The sequence below is a fragment of the Balaenoptera borealis genome (genome assembly GCF_965194805.1).
Source record: "Balaenoptera borealis genome assembly, chromosome: 3".
Taxonomy (NCBI): Eukaryota; Metazoa; Chordata; class Mammalia; order Artiodactyla; family Balaenopteridae; genus Balaenoptera; species Balaenoptera borealis.
The window spans coordinates 33554479-33577330 of NC_138866.1; the positions used below are offsets into that span (position 1 = coordinate 33554479).

A 22852-nucleotide genomic window follows, 5' to 3' on the forward strand; every position below is an offset into this window, starting at 1 on the left:
TTCTGCTTGATTCATACATTCTTTCATTCCAAAGAACAAAGCAGAGACAGGTGGACAAGTTATTCATGTCAAAGATTTGCCTAGGCATTCCTAATAAGTTGATCATACTCCTAATTTTCCAAAATACATTTCAAGAGCCTATTCTTTCATACATATAACTCAACCTTTCAGAGCCATTCAGGGGAAAGTAACCTTTTTTTTTTTTTTCCAAAAACTACATTCTAAAGATCTAAAATAAAAAGCAAAACTCCAGCTCCCTAATTCTACTAGGATCCTTTATTAGAAAACCGATCAGCATTTAAATGGCAGCACCCACAGCTCAATTAAATAACAAGGCAAATAAACATTCTTTCCAACTGAATGGGCTGTAGAACCACTCCCTTTTGCTACGGAAGGAGATCAAGCTTATAGGTAGGTTAAATTAAATGTGGTTACCTATAAAACTAATGGGTGATAAGACACAGAAAAAAAAGCAGAAGAAGGCAGTTATGTGTCCATATGACAGGGAGGCAGGGAAGTGAGACAGAGAAAAGGAAGACACCAAGAGAGAAAAAGAGTAAAGAAATCTAGAAATGACTAGAGGTGATGAAGCAGGAGTTAGGAGTAATGACAGAAAAGACTGAATGGGGGGAGTGATTCTAGTTAGTGGTAATGAGGCCAACTGCAGAGTTCGTTCTGTCCTCTCACTCAATGGCAAGTTAGTTAATCCCTCTTAAGGGTAAATTTTCCCATCAGTCAAAAGAAACAAAATATTTAAATTCCATCTCAGGTACACTGCACAGTGCCTGGCACACAGTATATGTTGGATATATGAAATTTTAATTATTACTATTATTGCTAATTAATTAATAGCAGGAGCTGAAGAAATATACCTTGATGGTGTTACCCAAGTTGGACCTAAGAAGAAAATTTAAGAGATTTCTGGTATAGAATTCCCCAGATGTCACAGTGTGCTTATCACTTATTTCCTCAAGCTGTTATAGTTAATGTCCTAATTGCCATAGAGACTGAAGCAGAGAGAAACGCAAAAAAACCAGATCTTTCTGTCATGTTCAAAAAAGTTGGAGTCTGTAGCTTGATTGTAATTTGTGTACCATTTACATCTCAAAATGCCTTACGCCTCAAGTAAGTTTTCTTAGTTTTTAAAGCTAATGAGTTGATCCCTTTGTAGTTCCCCTAAAAACAGCTGTCAAAAAAGAAAAATATACTTGTCAAATATAAATGACAAATGTGAAAAAATGTTCAGTCTCTTTAGTAAACAAAGAGTCCACTGGGAATTAGATCAGTAAAGTCTATTGTTAGTAGCACAATAATGGGCACCCTTGTGGCAAAGGCCTTAAAAATGTGAAAATCCATCTAGCAATTTTACTTCTAGGTTTTTATTTCATAGAAACAATCAGGGTCGTTCACAAGAATTTATCCACAGGATGCTCCCCACAACGTATTTAAAATAGCAAAAAAATATTCAAAACAAAGAAATAACCTAAACTTAAAATAAACGATTTAAATGATAGTAGGGGACTTCCCTGGCGGTCCAGTGGTTAAGACTCCGCACTTCCACTGCAGGGGGCACAGGTCTGATCCCTGGTCAGGGAACTAAGATCCCACATGCCTAACGGTGCGGCCAAAAAAAAAAGATACCAGCCGTTAAAAGCCATGTTGTAGAAGAATTTAGCAGCACAGAAAAAAATGTTAAATATATATTTATATTTTAAAAATTGTAAGTAGCTTATCTTTTTTCACAAGCTTATTGGTTCTTTTCACACATTACTTTTTCCATATAAACTTTAACATTATTTTCTCCATTTTTTAAGAAAACCAGAATTCCAGAAATCTGGTAACTTTTTCCCTTTCAGTTTACCCTTAAGGATTTTTGAGATTTTTGACACTGCTATGAATAGAACAATAATTATTTTTTTTAGCTAGTTATTTAATGGTATAGAGAAAAGCTATTAAGACACATATATATTTAGTATCTAGTCATCTAATCAGATTTTTCCCTTATTAATTCAAATTCCTTGTTAATATTTCTTCTGGAGTTAGACATAAAGCAATTCTTTTGGAAGGATTTTCTTAATATACAGTTAAGGGGAAAGGCAAAACCCCAATAACTGTATATAATATGATCCCACTTTGGCAAAATACGCTCTCCTCCACATATGTAACACTATATTCCCCCATATATATATATATATATATATATCATTATACATATTATATTTGTATATGATTTTTTTTTTTGGACGCACCACATGGCATGAGGGATCTTAGTTCCCCGACAAGGGATTGAAGCCGTGCCCCCTGCAGTGGAAGCACGGAGTCTTAACCACTGGACCACCAGGGAAGTCCCTGTATTTGTATATGATTAAATGAGCTTGGTGAATGCTTAGACTTATAGCTTGTTAACATGGATGCCCAAAGAGATAGTAAGAAAAGGGGGAAAAAGATTAACTTCCTTCTCCAAAAACATATACATTTTTGTAAAGATATTCATGAAAAGCAGCATGGCACTTGTGTCAATGTGTGTATAAATAGAAATGCCTGAACAGATAGTCACCAAAATGTTCATGATAGGCTTCTTACAGTGATGGGATTTCAGGTTCTTTTTATGTAGGATTCAAAAACGTTTTACATGAAAATAATTATACAATATTGTGTAAGAAAAAACAAGCTCTTTTCACTATAGACTAAAATGTGATACATACTAGAGCATGCCAGTATATTGATGAGTCTTTCAAATGAAAAAAGAGAAATTTAATGGAAGGGAGAGGAGATAATAGTCCAATGATCTGAATGATCAAGGAGGGGTGATAGGAACAAAGCTGGAGAAGAAAAAAAAAAACAGAATAAGCTTTTAAAGGGTTCCTGCTTTACCATGATGATGAAGAGAAGGAAACACATTCATTCTTTCTTTTTTTTTTTTTTTTAATTTATTTTTGTCTGTGTTGGGTCTTTGTTGCTGCGCGGGGGCTTTCTCTAGTTGCGGCGAGGAGGGGCTACTCTTCGTTGTGGTGCGCAGGCTTCTCATTGCAGTGGCTTCGCTTGTTGTGGAGCACAGGCTCTAGGCAAGCGGGCTTCAGTAGTTGTGGCTCGCGGGCTCTAGAGTGCAGGCTCAGTAGTTGTGGCGCATGGGCTTAGTTGCTCTGTGGCGTGTGGGATCTTCCCGGACCAGGGATCGAACCTGTGTCCCCTGCATTGGCAGGCAGATTCTTATCCACTGCGTCACCAGGGAAGCCCTCATTCAATTTTTATTATGGTTGATGAGAAGTTTATAACTTTCATAATAACATGATTTTATCTATATGATACTGCCTATAGAGGAAGTACAGAAAAAGGAAACACTTAGGAAAATTGAATTAGGAAACACTTAATAGAAGAAATAGAATTTGAAGATAAGATTTGGGCAAATTTTAAAGAGAACTAAGGATTTTCTAGACCTGTGGGGAAAAAAGACAATCAAAGGGATACAGGCTAAAATGCACACCTGTGGACCGCAAAGGACGTTTCATGTGGGAATGGGAAATCAAATTGCCCAGTAGGCGGTGGTCAGATTAGAGAGGGCTTTGGCAGACAAGCTGAGAAATTTAGGCCTGATGCTCAAGGCATTCTTGAGCAGAGGAATGACAGAAGAGAAATGTTTTAGAAAGATAAATCTGGAGATGGTATGTAAGAGGGTGAGTAATGAGGGAAGAAGCAAAAGGGCTGTTTAGGAGGCTGCTGAAGTAATGAAGGCCTGGATTACTCTCTTGGCTATGGTGATAGATACAGAGGGGCAAACCCAAGAGATACTCGGAAGGACTGTTTGCAAACTCTTGCTATAAAATCTCAAAGTCTTAATAGCAATTCCAAGGAGCTCTTGGGCTCTAGGAACTACAGACCACTTGGACCCAGAAATCTGGAGTTGTCTGGAATCCAAAAGGAGAAGGAGAGGGCAAGGAGTGCCTCTGAGAAGGAAAGATGAATAGGCCTTGGGTGTTGGCAGAGGAACAGGGGCACTTATTCAGAGAGGTATTCTGGAACAAGCATCAGTGCAACCTCTAGGAACTCTGATGTGTCCTGGCACCTTAGAGGTAAGTGGGGCCTGGCCCAGGGTCTGAGTAGCAGCTCAGTCAGCTAACAGAATGTCCAAGTTACTGATTGCTTAACTCAGTTCTATCATATAAGCTCTATGGAGGCTGATCTTAACTTCCTATTAAATGCATAAAGAATGCTTACTCACTAGGTAGCTATCTAAACATTATAAAATTCAGTTACTCCCCTGTATACTTCATCTAGGCTTTAGAGGAGTGAACACCCAACAAACATGGCCATATCATTTTCAAAGCAGCCTTTCTTCTGATAAGACTTTTTCACAATTTAGAATTTGTTCACACACTAAACACGGCAGATAAGACTTCAGTTAAAAAACATTTTATCCTTTAAAAGAAAAAAATTCCTTTTCCTTCCTTCCAAAATAAAACCTCAAGAAGAAAGAGAGACAGAGAAAGAGAAAGGAGGAGAAAATGAAAAGAACAGATAAATGATGTCTAGCTTTCTTTCCTATTTTCTGCATTCTCTCCATACAGTGAAGCCCACTTAAAGAAGCAGACTCATTTATAGACGTTCCCTGAAACACAACCTCAAGGCATAATAATATCTATACTCATAGTGTTGATGAAAGGAGATAATATTTGTAAAATGCTTAACACAGTGCCTGGGACATTGTAATGAGAACAAAAAACAGTGGTCAACAAAACCAACTGCAGGCCAAGACAGTGTTTATTCAACATGGGCAAAGGATCTGAATAGACATTTTCCATAGAAGATATTCAAATGGCCAACATGTATATGAAAAGATGCTCGACATCACTAATCATCAGGGAAAGGCAAATCAAAACCACAATGAGGTATCACCTCACACCTGTTAGAATGGCTACTATTAAAAAGACAAGAGATAACAAGTGCCGAAGAGGATGGAAGAAAAGGGAACTTTTAAAAAATTTTATTGAAGTATAGTTGATTTACAATGTTGTATTTAATGTCTGCTTTACAACAAAGTGACTCAGTTATACATATATATTCTTTTTCATATTCTTTTCCATTAAGGTTTATCACAGGATATTGAATATAGTTCCCTGTGCTATACAGTAGGACCTTGTTGTTTATCCATCCTATATATACTAGTTTGCATCTGCTAATCCCAAACTTCCAATCCTTCCCTCCCCCACCCCCTGCTTGGCAACCACAAGTCTGTTCTCTATATCTGTGACTCTGTTTTTGTTTCATAGATATGTTCATTTGTGTTGTATTTTAGATTCCACATGTAAGTGACATCATATGATATTTGTCTTTCTCTTTCTGACTTAATTCACTTAATATGATAATCCCTAGGTCCATCCATGTTGCTGCAAATGCCATTATTTTTTTCTTTTTAATGGCTGAGTAATATTCCATTGTATATATGTACAACATCTTCATTATCCATTCATCTGTCGATGGACATTTAGGTTGCTTCCATGTCTTGGCTATCGTAAATAGTGCTGCTATGAACATAGGGGTGCGTGTATCTTTTCAAATTATAGTTTTCTCTGGGTATATGCCCAGGAGTGGGATTGCTGGATCATATGGCAACTCTATTTTTAGTTTATTGAGGAACCTCCATACTGCTTTCCACAGTGGCTGCACTGATTTACATTCCCACCAAGAGTGTAAGAGGGTTCAAGAAAAGGGAACTTTACTACACTGTTGGTAGGAATGCAAATTAGTGCAGCCACTATGGAAAACAGTATGGAGGTTCCTGAAAAATTAAAATAGAACTGCCATATGATTCAGAAATTTTACTTCAGGGTATATATCCAAAGGAAATGAAATCACTGTCTCAAAGAGATAGCTGCACCACAATGTTCATTGCAGCATTATTTACAATAGCCAAGATATGGAAATAATCTGTGTCTATCAACAAATGAATGGAGAAAGAAAATGTGATACACACACAAACATACACACACACAATGGAATATTATTCAGCCATTAAAAACAAAAAAGGAAATCCTGCCATTTACAGCAACATGGAAACATGGATGGACCTTGAGGGCATTACACTAGGTGAATTAAGTCAGATAGAGAAAGACAAATTCTGTATGATAACACTTACATGTGGAATCTAAAAAAAATGAACTCAGAGAAACATAGCAGATTGGTGGCTGCCAGGGTCTGGGTGGGTGGAGGGTGTGCATACGGTGAAAGGGTACCAACTTCCAGTTTTAAGATTAATAAGTTCTGAAGATGTAATGTACAGCCTGGTGACCATAGTTAACAATTCTGTATTGTATATTTGAAAGTTGCTAGGAGAATAGATCTTAAAAGTTCTCACCACAAAAAAAAAAAACAAAACAAAAACAAACAAACAAAAACTAACTCTGTGAGGTGATGGATATATTACTAACCTTATCATGGTAATCACTTCACAATACTATATACATATATCAAACCATTACACTGTACACTTTAAACTTAACACAATGTTATATTAAGTTAATTATATTTCAATAAAGGTGGAAAAACTAAATTGCACTAATAAAGTCATGCAACCATGAAAAAAAGTCACTATCTCCAGGTGGGTGGCGTTACATGGTTACCCTCCTTTATTTTTCTCATTCTTTTCAAATTTCTCACAACAGGCACATATTTCTTTTATAATCATAATGTGAAAATATCTAGGATTTTGCATAGAAGTCAGAGAGGGTTTTACTTCCTCTGGCAAGCAGAGACTGATAGAATTTTGTCATCTCCCTCTGTTGAATACCTTGGCTCCCTTAACAAAACCAAACTCTTCTCATAAACTTTATTTTCCTTCTTCTTATTCCCTCTGCTTCTTTAAAAGTTGTCTACCTGCTATTCTTTCGTTTGCTTTCTGATTTTAAGGAATCAAAATTTTATATGTACTATGTATAAAAAAGATGAACAAGGACCTACTGTATAGCATAAGGAACTATATTCAATATCTTTAATTATCTATAATGGAAAAGAATCTGAAAAAGAATATATATATATATATATATATATATATATATATATATATCTGAGTCACTTTGCTGTACACTTGAAACTAACACAACATTCGTAAGCGAACTATACTTCAGTTAAAAAAAAAAATCATACGCATAAAAGATAAATAGGGGCCTCCCTGGTGGTGCAGTGGTTAAGAATCCGCCTGCCAATGCAGGAGACCCGGGTTCGAGCCCTGGTCCGGGAAGATCCTACATGCCGCAGAGCAACTAAGCCCATGGGCCACAACTACTGAGCTTGTGCTCTAGAACCCATGAGCCACAACTACTGAAGCCCTTGCGCCTGGAGCCCGTGCTCCACAACAAGAGAAGTCAACGCAATGAGAAGCCTGTGCACCGCAATGAAGAGCAGCCCTCGCTTGCCACAACTAGAAGAAAGCCCGTGCGCAGCAATGAAGACCCAACACAGCCAAAAATAAATAAATAAAGTTAAAAAAACATTTAAAAAAATTAAAAAATAAAAAGCACTGGAATGATAAACACCAATAAATAAATAAATAAATAAAAATTGGCTCTGAAGAAGCTTACTTCTAAATAGAAATCTTTTTTATGCAAATCATGACATATTATATAGTAAAAGCCTCCTACAGTGAGTACATGATATGAAATGGCCTCTTAATACGGTAGAAACACAGGAGATGTTAGAATTTAAAAATCCCTAGAATCCTATTATCCTATACCTTATATATTATAAACACTATACTAAAATGGAAGATCTTTCATCTAATGAGCTTAAATTGGACCACAGCATAATTCTATATGGTTTGTAGAGAAGTATCAATAATTAATCCCATTTTATACTGAAAACCACAAAGTTTATAGATGGTTTTAAACGTTTTTTAGAAGCAATATTCCAAATGGCTACAAGATGTACAAGCTCTTCCACAGAACCTTTTTTTCTACAATGAAATACAGTATTCTGCAATTTCCAGAGGAGGAAGCCAGGGTTTCCAGTAGTGCTGCTACTAAATCTAAGAAGAAAAAACTGAGAAGAATTGAGAAAATAGTTTAAATATTTAAATTTTTAAAATCTAATCATTTTAAACCCCGAACAAATCTATAAAGCTTTTCTTTTTTAAGCAGGTAAAACATCATTCCTGACAGCTTGCATGTCTCGCTCTCTATTACAGGTTGAATGTATTCCCCCCAAAATTCATATGTTGAAGCTCTACTCCCCCCATGTGATGGTATTTGGAGGTGGGGTCTTTGGGAGGTAAGTAGGTTAGATTAAGTCACGAAGGTGGGATCTTCGTGACGGGATTAGTGCCCTTACAAGAAGAGGGCCACAGAGGTCCTACTCTCTCTCCACACACAAGCACTGAGGAAAGGCCAGATGAATACAGAGCAGGAAGGCAGCTGTCTACAAGCTAGGAAGAGAGTGCTCACCAAGAAGTGAATCTGCAGGTACCTTGACCTTGGGCTTCCCAGCCTCCAGAAATATAAGAAATAAGTATCTGTTGTTTAAACCACCTGGTCCGTGGTATTTTGTTATAGCAGCCTAGGCTAAATAAGATGCTCTCTTTTCTCCTATCCCATATTACACCCTGGCTTGTCCTCCAGTCATTAATTAATACCTACTGTAGAACAGTAGTAAATACAGAGGTAAGGTATTTTCACATTATTGTTTCACATACTTATTCACGAGAACGCTTTGCTTCTTGATTTTAATTTCAAATGCAGACTGCAGAACATTTTATTCTTCTCTCTAAAAAAATTAAACTTGTAAAAACTAAATTACTTCTTATATGATCCTCACTGGTTTTTGTTTCCTATGGTTAATGGATTTTTGGCAGAAAATATTGTTTACCACTCCTGCATAACATATTAAGATACAGAATTAATTTATCTTCCCTCATACTCAAAAATTAACAGAATTAAAATCAGTAACAATTTTGTATTCAGCCTCTACTATGTAAAAGGCACTGTGGGAGATAAGAAGTATAAAGCAAGAGCTGCCCTTAAAACGTTTACTTATATTCTCTATTGTCCAAATGTAAGGTATGCTCTCAACAATGCAACAAATCATTTCGATTTTCTAAAAAGTAATAGTATCGAATGGGTGGGATCCATCTTCTCCTCTCAATTTCACACAAATCCTCCCTGCTAGAACAGACTGTAAGTAGGCAAAAAGTAAAATGTCACAATGTTCCCGCTGGTCATTAATAAGCACCCACTAATTAGATTATAACCAGTAAGAAAGGGTAGGAAGGAGGAACAAGAAAAGAAGGGTAGAGAAAGAGAAGAGAAAAAAAGAAAAAGGAAAAGGTTGTCTTCAGCAAATTGTCTGTTTTAAGGTCATCAGGACCAAAGTTTAAGACGAAAAACATGACTTTTTACTTACACTGAAAGGAACACTTACAATTACTTAAAGTTGGCCCAAATAAAAAATTTTAGACCTACATCAGTGTGGTTCTCTATAGACCACCTAATAATCTCACCAGTTAAACCAGTACCAGGATAAAGCCAAGGATTCAAAACAGATTTTCCTCCTTCTTTGGCATTTTAAGCAGTTTGAAGAACATATGGAATAAGGGAGAGAAGAAACCCATCAACACTAGCTCAACCACACGTCCATAGCCTCCTGCACCCCACTATCTGAAGCAAATAAAAGAGTCTATATGATTCTGTCCCCTCCTAACACCAGTTAGCAGAATTCATAACTAAAATTTCCTGACATTTCCTACCAGTTAGTTTTAAAATAATTTGAACATGAAGACATCCACATCAATTTGTTTGAAATGCTTTTTCCTTCTCCTGTTAGATGATTATTTGCATTGCTGTTTTCTCAAGGAGACAGTGAGTAGTCATTCAAGTTGCTGGCACTGCTGTTTCTGGGCCAATTATAAAAGATAGGAAGCTGGCGATAGACAAGAAGAAGCTTGTTTTTATCATCATGCTTTGCTGCAACCCAATGGGCAGTAAGAAGTTCAGTGCCATTTAGCCATGTCCTTTCTCCGTTCTTTAAAAAGTTTATGGTTTAGTCCTCATTTGTAAAGTCTCAGCATGCTTCCTTGTTTTACAAGCTTTTCTACAAACTGTAATGGAAAAGCTAGCTCATGGCACCTTATATAACTTTAGTCCTCCCCAGGGGTTTTGTCATTCCTGGTAATTTGGCTTTAGAACCCAAAATCTACCCTATGCTTAGTCTCCTTGGGTTGTTGTTTTAATTCCAGCTTATTTCTCCAGAAGAGGGTTGCTCTCTCTACTTATTTGTTGAAAACCTTTTTTTTTTCTTTAACATTAATTTTCAAATTAAGAGTTGGCACAAGGTTGCAGATCAGGTCTGCAACTTTTGTAAAGATTTGCAGATCAAGCCAGGGAAGCAGTCTGGTTTGCTTTTGTGGAAAAAGTGATAAACAAATTTAGAAACCACTATTTAAAGATTCCAAGTTCCAAATCTTACTGAAAATATTTGGAGCTTGAATTCCATTTCTATCCTCATCTAAGAAAATGCTGGTACTAAAAAAGCTGTCTGTAAAGCTCCTAATATTTGTCAGTCATCAAGTATCTTTTCCAAAACAGCATTCTGATCGGTATAATGCAAATGAATCACCAATAAAGCAATTAAATTCCACCCAGGATATTCCTGAACTAAAATTCAAAGGAAAATGCTTGGCAAAATGCATCTTAGGATCTGCCAAACCCCAAACATTTGAAAACAAATAGTAACTCTAGGATGCTTTGCCAAGCCCCAAAAACCCAATGGCCACCCCTCTTTGAGAATGTCTGCATGTTTCCGAACATCTACTTAGGCTTCATATTCTAAGCCCTTGAGTGTCAAAGGTCAAGAACCACCAACCGGAGAATTAATAAAACTGAAGCTCTAGGTAAATAAACTTCAAACTCCAAAGGTCTGTCAGATAGATTTACACACAGTTCGTCTGTTGAGAGAAGATTTTTTTTTTTTTCCCCATTCAAGGAGCATTTTAGCCTCAGGATTACCTTTCATTCAGCAAGGATCACCTACATTCTAACTCTTGTGGTTATTAGAGCAAATCATGGGGTGTTGAGAACTTGGCTTCCTCCATCTTAATAAAACAGTTCAAGTCCTAGAGGCAGTTAATCCCTGGAAGGCTTTGTGATCCCATCCCCTGACATGTTTGATAAATATGGAAATTGTAAAATGTTCTGACTTGTTAAAATTTTTTCAGCCTGCTTAACGTGCTCTTTGGCCTTCACATGCACAAAGTGCTGACTTGGCATGCCTGGGAGCTTCCATTACCTTCTCTATTGTGTATACACTGACAACCCCTGAAGCGTCAATAAGTCACACTTCACAAAGAAATGTTTACTCTACACTCTAAGAGGGACTCTCCTTTTCTCAAGGAAATAAGAAAATGACAAAGGGGAAGGAAGAAGGGTGTATACCCAAAAAATGTGCCAGAAAGGAGAAAACAAAAAACAAAAAACCTCAAGTCTAAATGACTACAAAGCTGAAGAGCATTAAAAAAAAATCTGGGTTGGGATAGGTGTGTCTACAGTTGGCTGATAAACAAATCTTTCAGAGTCTGAAATTACTACGGTAAGAAACAACCATTCCTCTTTGTTTCTCCCTTTACAATATGTAACGAATAGTACAGTTTTCTTTCAGTGCCTCTTATAATTCAAATGAGTCAACTCCCTTTTAACAGTATCAAAGTTAAGAAAATGAAATACTATTGTGACGTGTATCTGGCCACCAGTGAACAAGAAGGCAAGGTCTGACCTCATGATAGATCCAACTTCTACTCATCTCAATTAACTAGTCATCTTGGAGACTGAATGAGCAACTACATAAATACCAAGACAGAAGGCCTGTAACTGTACAAACTGGCTGCGGTGTCTAGAAACCCTGCAGACTCCTCCAGGCATAGGATTCACGGGGAAATTCTATGAAAAAAACACAAAGACAATAAGCTGATGAAATACTGATGACACACTGGGATACTTCAAAATTTATAGCCAGTTACGCTCATCAGTCACAGCCATTCCTGATATTCCCAGAACCAACCGTCAAATTCCCAACACTTTGACCACTTCCAGAAGATTGTCTTAATAGGGTCTCCTGAGGCTGTTGCTTGTATTAAAACTTCCAATTGTGCGAGCAACGGCAAGAGTGAGATGCACGGCAGAATGGAAACAGAGGCCTCACAAATGCAGAGGGTAAGCACAGCTTACTGCAAAGAAAAGCCAGCAATAAAATAGCTAAGTGGCAGAGAGCAGCAGGCAGAAGGAAAGAAGCCAAGAGTCAGGATGGTATACATACTATTACAACCATCCAAGAATAACTGAAAATTAGTTGTAGCTGTGCAGACAGTGCTCAGGGCCTAAGCAGTTTTGGGGTAGGCAGGAAAAAAACGACCAGGCCATTTCAAAGGGCAAGAACTTGATCTGGGGATTCTGGGGAAGGAAACCAGGAGAAAAGAGTGAAAATGTTGACCTCTCAGCCTAGCCTTGATACCTCAATTAAGGAAAAAAGGAAAGCAAACAAAAGATGACTTTAGGAGAGAAAAATAACCAAAATGATTAAGAATACTATTTCCTACCTTCCCATCGATAACCAAGTTTCTCAAAAACCAGTTGTATCTCAGAGCAGCAGGGCATGAAGGAAATAATACTGCAGAGAGAAAAGGAGACCAGCCAAATCAACGGCCGAAGCATCCATCTTCTTCTCTTACAGTAGGCAGACCGCACAGGAGTCTGGATCATGGCTTCTCACATCTTAACGTCCATGAGAATCACCTGGGAATCTCGTTAAACTTCAGATTCTGATTAATTAGGTCTGGAGCTGGGCCAGAGCTTTTGCGTTTCCAACAAGCTCCCAGGTGATGCTGATACTGCTGGTCTACAAATCCTACTGTGGGTAGCAAGGGTTAGTATGGATCTTGGTCAAGTAAATTTTGGCTCAACTCATGACTCTGGACAAGTTAGTTAACATCTCTAATTTCTCAGTTTCCGCACTTATTAAATGGAGATAGCAATGCCTACCTCATAAAGTTGACATGAGGAGGAAACAAAACTATTTGGCCTAATGCCTAGTTATTACCACCAGAAGCATATTTCCCAAAGTGTGGTACGCATACCATTGGTGGTACAAGGACAAACTTTTAAAAATTGTAACTGTTAGGCAATATTTTAATAAGTATTAGAAAAAAATAACTTAAAACTCAAGATAATTACCTTAAACTCAAGATTTCATGGGTAATGTCACCTAGGATAAAGCTATGTTAAAAGGAAAAAGTCAATTTTAAAAATTACTAAGTAAATAAAGGTACAAGAGATACATGGATATGACAAAAATGATGAGGGTGATACTCAACTGACTGAAGTTGAAACATCAATTAAAATAGGGTTACTAAGTTTCTGAAGGCAGGGGCTTGACCAGATTACCCCATCATAAGGAGCAGGTGTGCAATAGAGTTCTGAATGTATTTCAAAACCTTCTGGTCACTCAAGGCTTAGAAACTGAACTTTAACCATATGATATTCTCACCCACATTTACTTGTGTGAATTGCATATGCTATCATGGATCATGAGACTGATATCCGTAAGGCTTAGGAAAACAAATTCCGTTGAGTAAAGCCATTTCCCCCTGATACGTAAATCTAAACAACCTCCCAACAGTGGGTTAAATAATAGAATTATGTCTCCAAGGAAGGAAAGCTACGATTTCATAAATCCAGTATTAAGATGTTTCTCTTTTCCCACAGACTTTTTGTAACACCATTCGAAGGTGATTTGTGGTCACAGGGATGGGTGTGGATGACTGAACAAATGAATTTGTCATAGCCTTTAACAATAACCTTAAGAGCAAAGAGAGGAAAAGTCATAGATGAGTTGGAAAAGAGGCAGCATGTTTGTGAGTAGCATGGTTTTCAGAAGAGAACTATAAAAGGCTTCCTGATGTATTTAGCATCTGATGTCTGGTATACTTGGAGCAATATATCATTCTTACAATTCTGCTTAGCTGGTTGACGGTTTTGTTCAAGTTAATGAGAAAAAGGAACATGAACACAGACATATATCAGAACTTCACTCATTCATTTCTCCATGGAGTGAACCACTTCTTTGCTGGATCGGATAATAGCTTCAAATACTGGAAAAATATTTTCTCAAGTTTTTTGTGCTATTCAAAATATAGTGGCTATAGACATGACACACTTTCAAGTTTAATCTACATTATTAACGCTTTATCGCTTTCTTAAGTCTAGACAATTAACAAAACAATAAATCAAGTCCTGATTTGTTGTGTTTGCTAATTTCCATGGGGTTAGTACCTCTTTTGTGGCTGATTTCAAGTTACCAACATGACATCAGTGAACACAGAGCTGGAAAAAGTGTTCAGTAGTATACACCATTATACAGTATTTCCAATGCAGATAAAATAGGCACAAATGACTTCAAGAGCATTGATAACAGTAAAATGTAGTAAAAATAATTATGAAGTGATGAGTTTTGAGTACTTATTTTTTGTTTTTAATGTAATTTATTTTAATGATAAGTTTATATAGTTTAATTTTTACTGATAACCAGCTCAGAAAATTTCTGAAAATTTAATAGTTTGTTGTCAGGAGCTGGTAGGGGCTGGATCCTGCCCACCACTGGTCTCGAATCACATCCCACACATTGTTGCTATTCCACCAGGTTTACAAACAACTTTTCAGTTTTCCAAGTTAAAAATCTCTTGGAGAAAGATGATGAATTTTGTGTGTTAAAGAGACAACAACAACAAAAAAAAAAAACCAAAAATAAATAAAAATTGCAATACTGCAATTTGTATCTTTTATGTAGTCAAGTTTGTAGTTAACAACAGAAAACATATGAAACATTTATACACCCAGAGCCTTTAGGAAATCAAGTAATAAAAGCACCTTTGCATCTTGGGGGAAAGAAATGTAGGCAGAAGATATTTGTTTGGGTAAAAAAGGACATGGAGATAAGAATAAAGATGTTTGCATCAATTTCCACATTTAAAACTGGTCAGAAAGACTTGATTTCCTAAGGGAACAGAAAGTAAAAGAAATAGCTCCTTATAAGTGAATCATAAGGATTCTTTCCATAGACAAAAAAAGCAACCACAATATAAATGCTTTAGATGCCATCATTACATGGCAATACTAACTTTTCAATTTGTAAAGATAAAAGGGAAAATGTTAAGGAAATCCAAAGCCATTTCACTAATCCCTATAGCCAAAGTAAACCAGTGAGAGAATGAGAGAACTTATTCCACGAAATGGTCATTTATGATGTTAACTAGCACTTTTAAAGACTTTCAAAAATAGCTCTGCATTGCCTGGTTAATCTTTGAAAAACTAAAAGCAATTAAGTAGCTCTCAATCCTTTAGAAAAGTTCAATTAACCAGTTTCACACTAAAAGGGTAAATTTTCACATTAAAAGGGTGAAAATTCACTGCCTTCCCTTTCATGGAAAGTATGTGTAAATTACTTTCCAAAACTGAGCATAATATCCTATGGAATTGTTTATTTCAAAAAGTAAGTCTTCAAAGCTGAGGGAAATGTACAGCACTCATATTGTTTATCTCTACAAGATGGAGCATATGGAAAAATTTATAACTGTCAAGTGTTATTACACTGCAAAACAAACGTGGAAGTACACAATAGGGATAAATATAGTGAGACTCGTTCACAAATTGGAGATGCTGGAGGCACATGGAAAAGTTTACAAAAATTGCAATGTTTAAGAGATCAGGAGGACAGCGGCGCTAACCCGGCTTTACAAAAAGATCATATGCAATAGATTCCACTGTTCCTTCTGAATTATAACGCAGGTTTAGGCATGCAGGTTAATTTGAGAAGCAGCCCTTAAAGAAAAGGAAAGAAGAAAAACAATTCCTGTCTTGTGTTAAAAATTCCAAATAAGCATTATTGATACTAAAAAAGAAAAGGGTGGGGTGTGTAAAACAATTAAAATCATAAATTTAATAAGCCTTGAGTGGTAAAATACTCAAATGAAAACATAGTTGAAAAATTATTTTAACAAAATATTTATTATAAGCACACGATTTCATTTTTAAAAACTTTAACGCACAGTAATATAAGTTGCTGAGTTAGGGTAATTTTAAAGTGTAATCCATTTTTGCAATGACTTTCGGGGAAAAAAGAAAAAAGGGGGAAAAGGCACTAAACCTACATTTTAAAATGTAAAAATTTGCAGTTATCTCCCCAAATCCTCTCTTTCAATGTGGTCTAGTATTGGAATATACATTATTTCAAAGGTCTAATTTTCACACATAAAGCTTTAATTAAAAAAAAATAATAATAATTTCCCTAAAATTTCTCAGTATCAGCAGTGCCCTAAAGAAAAATTCTTTCTGAGTATAAAGACAGAAAAGTACTCCCAGGGAAATAAAAGCACTCTGTGTTCAAAGTTCACATGAACTAAAGGCAGAGGCTGAACTAAGGTTTGGAAGTACTTTCTATTTTCTTTAGTCCCCTAGTCATTACTTTAACAGGCAAAGAATAACTAAACAGCAAAACTCGTTGACGGAAGCACATACTTTCCACACACTCTAAGTGTCAAAGGCCTGTTTAGAGAAAGGCCAAACAATCTACTGCATCTTAGATGCAAGGGCCAGAATTAGGAGATGTTTCTGACTAAGGAGTCTATTTCTGCCTCTACCATGGCCTCATTTTATAACCTTAGTGAAGAGATTTATCTGTTCCTCACTTGACTTCAAAAATAAAGATGGAGCCACGTAAACTCTACTTAGCTCCCTAGAATATTGTGAGACTACAATAAATAATGTCCATAAAAGCTTTGATCTCTTCAGGAAAAAAATGATTTCTGACATAGGCAGGAGAGGTTTTAGAGGTTCCTGAGAAACTAGTGCTAAGTCAAGGTGGAACACGAGGAACAGATAAACCACAGATCACTAGAAAATGCCTGTTAACCCTTCTTATTTATTTTCCAGGTAAAAATGGTCTTTGAAACTAAGCCCATAAACTGCCATCTAGATCATATCCAATTTCCACTTCCATTACACCCACTTATGCCATCACTACAAATTATAAAATCTGAACAGATAAGAGACAGCTATAGTAACTAAACTTATGACTAGAAAAGCAGAGGAGAAATCAGAGTGCTTGATTTCTAGGCCTGGCTCCTCCTGACATTAAAAAAATGAAGAATTAGAAAGTGGGAAAAAAGAAAAGATTTCATGCCTCTTTTTAGTCCCATCTGCCCCTCTCATGAGAAGTCATCAGTATGGCTGCCAAGATTTCTTGGTAGAAAGATGATTTTTTAAGATGAAACAACTGTATTTAACTGAACCTTACTTTCTGGATATATGCCAGTATTTGCATTTAAATTATTAAGGTACTGGGGCACAATGGTTTCAATTGAATCTTCTCTATAAACTCTCTCATGTGTTTAATGCATATCATTTCTATTTTTTTAACTACTGAGCATATAGCGATGGCAACAGTTTACTTTTTCTTCCTTAGAAGTTCCATTCACAATAGCCGCACACTTCAAATGCCAGGTACTTGCTAACAGGCCATATAACAAGACAGCAGCATTTGAAGATTTACAATGTGAAATGAAATCATACAGAGTAAAAAAGGAGAGAATAACTGAGTGCATAAACAATCTTAGCAAAAATTCTACACCTTAACATAATCTGTGTTTGTTCCATTGACCAAAATTCTAATCCTCAGGGTTTGAAATCTACCATATAACCAATCTTTAATCATTATAATCTTCTAGGAAAGAGCAGTAGATCACTTTTAACTTCTTTTACCATTAACTAATTCTGTTATTTTCTTTGTATTCCAAGGATACCTAAATGTGGTGTTAGGTTTTGTTATAAATCTTAGTTTATGTCATTAATAAATTGGTATCATGGTCAGGAACAATAGGGCAATAATAGTAATAGACCTTTGAAGGCTGTACCTACTTTTTTATGCTCTGAAACAGGAGGCACAGCTCTACTGGGTGAATCAGACCATAAACATAAAATGTCATATTTTTTCTCCCTCAGTTTCAAACTCATTTAATCTCTCTAAGCATCAGAAAATGCAGTTTGCTTAAGACTAAACGGCAAGTAAATCACAGAACAGGGATTTGAGCCCAAGTCCATCTTGCTTCAAATGTCTGTGTTCTTTCCATTATGCCCTGGGGCCTCTTACCAGGGGACAGTATTTTCTATACTACCAGAGGAAGGCATGGTCCTCTCAGCATCCAGAATATCAGCGGCAGCTCCTGCTGGCCCAAACCGTCCTACCACAATCAAGCAGAAGGAAATAGTGAGGGGGGGAGAATCCTGATTGCTGTTCCCTATCTAACTCTGGATATATTTTTCCCACAGAGTTAACTTAATAAATGGCAGCTGGAATCCACCTTCCGGAGTGCTGGAGTAGCAATGAGGTAAGCTTTCCTTGCATATTGGTACTCAACAAGAGGAGATTAATGTTATATTTTCTTATTTTTGTGTCCCACCCAAGAATATAACTCAGAATGCGTTAATTTGTGAGAAAGTAATTCTTCACTTTTTAAAGACTTGAATTAGTTTTCCTTGAATTAGTTGACGTTTACACAGAGTATCTGAGCATGTACATAAAACAAAAACAACTCATTTTCTGAACACTTTAAAACTGACATCCTGCTAACCTTCCTAAGACAAACACCTTAAGTTATTTTTTTAAAAGATAAGGAAAGGGCTTGCCTGGTGGTGCAGTGGTTGAGAATCTGCCTGCCAATGCAGGGGACACGGGTTCGAGCCCTGGTCTGGGAAGATCCCATATGCTGCGGAGCAACTGGGCCCGTGAGCCACAATTACTGAGCCTGCGCGTCTGGAGCCTATGCTCCACAACAAGAAAGGCCACGATAGTGAGAGGCCCGCGCACCGCGATGAAGAGTGGCCCCCACTTGCCACAACTAGAGAAAGCCCTCGCACAGAAACGAAGACCCAACGCAGCCATAGATAAATAAATAAATAAATAAAAGAGGAAAAAAAAAAAAAGCCGCCTCCTCAGCCTTGCCTTATTAAAAAAAAAAAAAAAAAGATAAGGAAAAAAGAAAAAAAAGACTCTGGAAATAAGAGATAAAATGATGAAATCCATGAATATAAATTCTTGACAGTTTAACTTATATAAGTAAAAGAACTGAGTAAATTAAATTATCAGAATCCAAAAGAACCAGAGATCATATTGCAACCAAGCAGCAGACCTAAACCCAAAATGGATTTAGAATATATTTAACATTGGAGGCGCAAAGTTAACTCCTTTGTCATATCCTCTTCTTGCTTCTGCTTGAAATCCAAGGCACATGGGGTGAATTTGCTTAATCTGCAACATTAGGAATCCCAAACTCTTCAGAGGAGCCCTCCAGGCTCTCTGGGTATAGACAATTGCCAGAGCAGAATCTGAAAAATATGGAACAGCTTACTCTTTCTCCCTAAAGGACTTTTTCGTAACTAACTAGACTAATCTTCCTCTGAGGGATTTTAAAACAACAGATTTACCTTTTTTGCTAAAAGTGATATCTAGGTCTGCCTGAAACTGTGCACAAGGGACATCCATTAAATTACCTCTAGTTAATGATAATTTTGTATCAAATGGGGTTATACAAATAAACTATCTTCCTAACATTCCTGTTATAGACTTAAGAAGGCAAATAATCCTGACTGGTCTAAAAACAAAAGTCTAATCTGTTCTGGGAAAAGAGTTCTGACAAATCCTAATTCCAACAGTATGAAAGGCCCAGTAATGACAAGATTAGGAATATTTCCCTGTAAAATTTTCCTAATTACGTTTTTGATCCAAGATGCACTAAAAAATGAACAAAAGCTGCTCCAAACTACATTATCAAACAAACAGTCAAAGAGTTGGTACTCATATTAGTAAGGTAGTAAGGCAAAGAAAACTAATATATAGTGATCTGTTTGTTTTCTCAGATTTAAAAAAAAAAGGACTTCTTCCTTAGGAACAATAAAAACACAATCAGTGTCAACTACCTTCCATAATGAAGCTTTCATAAATAACCTTGAAGACAATGCGTCTTAGCTAGCAGGTTCTAGTCACCCATGTCTTTCTAGAGCATTCATTTTTCCTTGTCAGGGATGATTCAGCTCCATAGCCTACTTAGACCCAAGGTTGACTGCGAAGGAGAGGGTCATTAATCCAGCAACAGGTTCCCCCTTTGCAGTCTCCACGCATGCAAACAGCCTGTGGAGGGGCTATGAAGAGCCAAAAAGTCTAAGCCACAGCCCTATGTCCTCCTAGTGCTTTCTATTTAGCTTGTTGGAGAACAAGACAGTTCAGTGGGCTTCACTATCTTCTCAAATGCACCATTAGAAGACTACATGATTTAGACTCAACATCTAGTTGAAAAACTTCACAAAATTGTCCATGGAAATGTCATCCAAATACAGCTGTAAGACTGAATGAAAGTTGGCAGACGTCCTGATGTTAAGTGGCATTTTACACTCAAAAGCATCCAAATGGACGGAAAAAAATTGGTGTTTGTAGTATAGAATAAAAACAAACATTAAAAGATTTTAAAATAAGGGAATGTGTGAAGATAGAAAAATAAGAGCATGTGTTGAAAAGCAGTCTTATTATTTTCCACATTTATTTATGTTTAAAGATATATTCAAAGCTAAATACAGGAATACCATATGTAGCTCTAAACACTAACAAATGTTGTGACATAGGATGGTTTTTCTCCTCACTGAATTAATTATTTACCAACAACATTTAATAAAATTTTGCTGAGTGTCTACTATAGGCCAGGCACTCTACTAGGAAATACACTGATGAGCAAACAGCACATGGTTCCTGCCTTCAGGGATCGTGAGAGGAGACAAGGAACTTTCATATGTAACAAACACTATGATGATATAATGATATGGAACAGACCACAGGGACACCAACCCTGCGGGAAGGCCCATCTGAGGAAGTAAAATGTAGGTTGAGAACAGAGGCTTAAGCAGGAAAGAGGAATGATGAAAGAGGCGGTGGAACAGTACGTGAAAGAGCTGAACAAAGTGGAAAGGAATTAAATTCAACAGGGCTAGGGCATGGACAATGGCAACCATGGTGCAAGATAAAGCTGAAGAAATAAGTAGGATCTGATCAAGAAGGGCTTGGCCCTAAGGATTATAAGAAGTCGCTGGAATGTTTAGAAAAGGGAATAATATTATCAGCTTTGAGTTTTTTAGAAGATCACTCTATCTACAGTGTGGAGTACGGAATAGCGTGGTACAGGAATGAATGACAGAAAGCTGTTATCACAATTTTTTGGGAGATGATAGCTCTTTGGACTGGAATGATGGCATCTAAGGAAAAAGAGATGTAGAAAAATTGAAGAGCTATTTAGGAGGTAAAATTATCAGAATTCTGCTTGGTGATGGAATGTAGGGAAGGAAGAAGAAGAAGGGGACAAGGCTACCTCCCAGGTTTCTGACTTGAACCGCTGGGAGATGTAGTCACTGGAGGCAGAACAGGTTTGGAGAGGGAAGGGCAGGAAAGTAATGAGATATCAGGATTGGGAATAAAATCTGAAATGTTTGGGAAGCCAGACTGGAGTGGGTTCCAAAATGAGCAGGAGGTAAAAACTGGAGAAGAGGTGTGATGGGGAAGAGAAAAATAGAGTGCTAAATATGTAGTTGAAATAGGACAATTTTTAAAGATGAGCTTAATAAATTTAGAAGCCAGTAGAAAGGGAGGTAATAATAATAATACAGAAATAATAATAATAATACAAAGACCTTTCTTTTGAGTGCTTAATTTGTTCCAACCACAAAGCTTATAGCACTTTAAAAATACAAATATTCAATCTTTCAATCTTCACAACAACCCTATGACATAGGTATTATTATCCCCAACTAACACACAAGGAAACTGAGGATGAGAGATAGTATATAATTTGCCCAAAATTTCACAGCAACAGACCTCAACTTTGAATCCAAGTATGTCTGATTACAAAGCCCATGCTCATAATCACCATGCTACACACAGGATTTAAGAGAGAGACAGGATTAAGAAAAATCAAGACCCCTCTAAGGTGGAAAAGGATAGGCCCCGGACTTTAGGAAATGAGGGAAACCTTTTTTCATAACAGAAGGGACAAAGGAAAAAAAAAAAAACATGTGGAAAGCTTTACTTTTTTTTAATTTCTATTTTTATTATTATTATTTTTAACACCTTTATTGGAGTATAATTGCTTTAAAATGGTGTGTTAGTTTCTGCTGTATAACAAAGTGAATCAAGCTATACGTATACATATATCCCCATATCTCCTCCCTCTTGCGTCTCCCTCCCACCCTCCCTATCCCACCCCTCTAGGTGGTCACAAAGCACCAAGCTGATCTCCCTGTGCTATGTGGCTGCTTCCCACTAGCGATCTGTTTTACATTTGGTAGTGTATATATGTCCATGCCACTCTCTCACTTCGTCCCAGCTTACCCTTCCCCCTCCCCGTGTCCTCAAGTCCATTCTCTACGTCTGCGTGAAAGGTTTACTTCTAATGGCAGATGAGGAACGAGTTTTCCATTGGAAGATTTCTATCTTTCCTATTGACTTGGAAGTAGTCATTTGCTGAGGATCAAGACAGAATGAATGAGTAAGATGTTTGAGAAGAGTAGAAAATAATTGAAATTGTCCTTCATTCATTGAACAAAATGCATTGGGTACTATTCTAGGCACCGGGGTCATAGTAGTAAAAAAAGAGATGAAGTTACCAGTTCATATGATCCTTAAATTTAAGCAGGGGAACACATAAAATAAACAAGATAATTTCACATTGTGATATGCTAATGGAGGAAATTAAGCAGGGTAATGGGGCTGAGAGAGCTTAGGGAGAACT

At 36.9% G+C, this 22852-nt stretch overlaps 1 protein-coding gene across 11 annotated transcripts in view; it reads right to left on the reverse strand.

Annotated features, from left to right (window-relative positions):
* Positions 1-22852, reverse strand: part of RAD51B (RAD51 paralog B) — a 734492-nt gene that overhangs the window by 518527 nt on the left and 193113 nt on the right. The window lies entirely within an intron of this gene.